General features: G+C 42.7%; 1 pseudogene; it reads left to right on the top strand.

The window, feature by feature from the left end:
• Nucleotides 1–3645: 3645 nt before the first annotated feature.
• LOC125043413 lies at nucleotides 3646–3801 on the top strand (annotated as a pseudogene).
• Nucleotides 3802–4041: the final 240 nt, after the last annotated feature.

Here is a 4041-nt window from a genome sequence, read left to right as displayed (position 1 = left end):
TGCACATTGATTTACAGTTTTGCTTGGTGTCGCTGGATCCACAGAGACACGGTTGGCTTCGAAATACCTAATCTTCTTGATGTTTCGGCTCATGATAGTCACTCAGAAATAAGCGTAATTATGAGACGACGAATGGCCTATGGTGTCTCCATTGCTAATATTGTCATGGTACAAGGCCCTTGCCATGTCACCTCCGAAACACTATCGGAACATATTATGAAGCTCCATCTGGCCCGAGCTTTGAAAACGAGTAATAACATTTCCGAATCAACTCCTTGCGATCATTTCAGTTTCATCTGCTCCCGAGTAGATATTTGTTTAGCGAGTGTACATATTCTCATCTGTTAATTTACCTACGTTTTTATGATAAGGGTCTTATTAAGATGAGGGTGAGGTTTACTCAAGTTACCTCATCCTTTTGAGATGTGAACTTTTGTCTCATCAACCTAGTCACGTAAAAAAAGAAAAGTTTCTCTTTCCTTTCCTCGCTACCTCCCTGCCAACTTACCTATGTACCTACCCACCCACCCACCTACCTACCAATCTACCTATCTCTGAAAAAGTTTGTTCGTGCATTCGCCTTTAACCTTAAGGAGCTGGGCGGCGGCCGAGGACACATCCTGAAGAGAGAAAGTAATGGAACACCTCTGCGTGTCGAAAGGGTACTGGCGCAGCTGGAACTGGCAGGTGAAATCCACGGTATTCACGAGGTTTAGGACCAGCGTGTTCGCCGAGCCCAGGTACTCGTCATCTGGGGGTAAGACAATGAAAGTAAAATAGACTGATATATAAATAAACGAAAGCAAGTATTGATGTGATAGCCATATTGATAAATAGATAGATAAAATGGGAGGATATGCTTTAGGTGTAGCCATGAAACTTATTGGTATATGTCGTACGTCTCTCAGTCTCATGAGAGAGAGAGAGAGAGAGAGAGAGAGAGAGAGAGAGAGAGAGAGAGAGAGAGAGAGAGAGAGAGAGAGAGAGAGAGAGAGCTGTGATGACAAGGTTCCTCACCTTCATACAAATTGGTGTCGTCGTCTGGGATGGCTTCTGCCTCCCTGAGCACCACCAGAGACTCTGAGCGGGGAAAGATGTCCGCCAGGCTCTTTGACCCATCCTCCACACGCAGCTTCGGCAGCCACAGCTTCTTCGGATCCTGGACTTTGTTGGACTTGAAATCGTGCCTCAGGTTTTTCATCTTGATCCTCGAGTCTCTCCAGAACAGCTTTAAAATGACGTCGATTACCATCTTGAAGCCGAGGATATCGATGCTCCGCACGGATGTGATTTCGACGGCGAACCAGACGGGCACGGGGGCGTCCTGGTCCTTGGGCGGAGGCATCTCGACCGAGTAGCCGGACGGGATGAGCGCCAGGTGGCAGTTGAGCTCGTCGCTCTGGTCGAAGCAGTCGACGGCCAGGTCACACCGTTTCGCCTTCGGGATGCAGGCGCCGTCGTTGCACGTGTACTCGCTGGCCCCGCAAGCCGTGATCAGGATTTTCGTCTTGGGTTAAAGAAAAAGAAAAGCTCTCGTAAGAACGAAATGAAGAGAAAAGTAAACGGACAAATGAAACACATATGCATTCTATAAGATGCAGATAGGCAAAAGCGCTGTTTCATTCGGTTAAATCAATCCTTCATCACCTGTAATTATTCTTGAGTCATACCTTACTGACACCGCAGTTGTCGCCTGTGAAAGACCAAGTTCGTATTCCAGTCGGATATGCGTTTGCTACGTCCGACATCATGTGCGCCGTCAGACTTATCGCCGCTCGATGCGAGATAGACCATGTGGCGTTCTCCTCATTCCAAAAGAGGCTGACATAAAACGGCCCCTGAAAATGAGGCTTGTTGTTCCTGTATCCCCAGAGGAACAGGGATCGGTCCACTAGGGAATCCTTACAGAGACCGCGTACTCTGAAGGAAGGCACGGCGGTGAAGTTACACAGCGGGCAAATCGCGTACTCGCACGGCGTCGAGTACCACATGCGAGGGAAATCAACGCCCCCTACGCTGGCGCACATCTGGTCCTCTTCGGGAGTGTTGTAACCGGGAGCCAGGTTGTCCCAGGAGAGCGTGGTGTTCCCCGCGAGGGTGAGCCACTGGCCGCTGCTGACGACGCCCTTGAAGCCCAACCAGTAGATCGTGCCGTACGCCTCCACGCAGTCGTCGTTGAAGCGAATGATCTCGTCGAAGATTTCTTCGTTCATCTCGCTGCTGGTGGGCACAGCCATCGAGCCCTTCATCCTCGCGCAGGCCGCATGTGAGGACCAGAAATCAAGCTTCTCCGGCAACATAAATAATATATTGGGCTCTTCTATGTGGCACAAGTCCCGTAGAACAACCTGGGACACGTTTGCTGATCCTTCCACTTTGAACATGGTCATGGATTCGTCGAAAAACAAAAGTGGCTGGGCATCGGTCGTCGGGAAGCCGCAGCTAGCATACTCCTTCAGGTACGAGGGATCTAAGACGGTCTCAAAGAGCTGATAGTCTGCCACGTCCCCGTGGATGGACTGGTGGTAATTCATCCCGCCTTGGAGGTTGTCGATATCTTGGCCCAAAACCAGACGTCCTCTCCCAAAGATCTCGAGAGGCCCTGTGCCGGTTACTGGCAACTCACCTTCTTGATACTGGGAATAAGATAATAAAGCTATTTTGCTTTTAAAAGGCAATTTGATGACAGATGACAATTGTTCTTTTGCTCAAAAGTGTATAAATACTTCATATCATGTTGCTATACATATGATAATATCATCAATTATTTCGCCGCAATCACATCACATCATAAACCATAACAGTATTGCAAAGACAACAACGCTACAAACATGTATACTGATGCGCCTCCACCATACTGACCATGTCATCATGAGCCAGCCAGTATCTCTGAGTCGTGATGTTAAAGGCTAGGCACATGTGGTGCCATCTGTACAGTTCCGAATTCACTGTAACCTTCATGATAACTCGGCCTTGACAGCAGTGGAATTCCAACTGTTGCTTTGACTTTTTCCAGTGGATCACTGTTTGAGATAAGGACATTTTTGTTATAAATAAATAAATAAAATAACATATACTTTCAAAAACACACACACACACATACATATCTAGACACGAAACAAGCACATTTACACATACACACATGAATATGAACACACAAACTATCACGCTAGTACGTACACGCATGTATGTGTACACATACAATATACATACGTAATATATATATATATATATATATATATATATATATATATATATATTACGTATGTATATTGTGTGTGTGTACACATACATGCGTGTGCGTACATGCGTGATAGTTTGTGTGTGTGTGTATATATATATGTATATATATATGTATATATATGTATATATATGCATATATGCATATATGTATATATATGTGTATATTTATGTATGTACTTATTTATGTATGTATGTATATGCATACATACATATATATATATATATATGTATACATGTATATGTCTATACATATATACAAATATATAGTTATGTTTAAAAATATATAGTTATGTTTAATAATGTGTCTAGATATATATACATATATATGTGTATACACACACACACACACACACACACACACACACACACATACATATATATATATGTGTGTGTGTGTGTGTGTGTGTGTGTGTGTGTGTGTGTGTGTGTGTGTGTGTGTGTGTGTGTGTGTGTGTTCTGCACACATACATACACACACACACACACACACACACACACACACACATATATATGTATATTTATATATAAATTTATATATATTCATAAATATGTAGATAGATACATAAATAGATAGATATATAGATATGCACATACATACACACACACACACATACATATATAATATATATATATACACGTATGTATAGATATACATACATACACACATATATATATATATATATATATATATATATATAAATATATATGTATATACATATAAAAAAATATATAGTTATATATGTATATATACACTTGTATATACTGTACACACACACACACACACACACACACACACAC

Source organism: Penaeus chinensis, chromosome 33 (genome assembly GCF_019202785.1).
Source record: "Penaeus chinensis breed Huanghai No. 1 chromosome 33, ASM1920278v2, whole genome shotgun sequence".
NCBI lineage: Eukaryota > Metazoa > Arthropoda > Malacostraca > Decapoda > Penaeidae > Penaeus > Penaeus chinensis.
The sequence above is the reverse complement of the archived record's forward strand: the minus strand, read 5'-3'. Positions and strand labels throughout refer to the sequence as shown.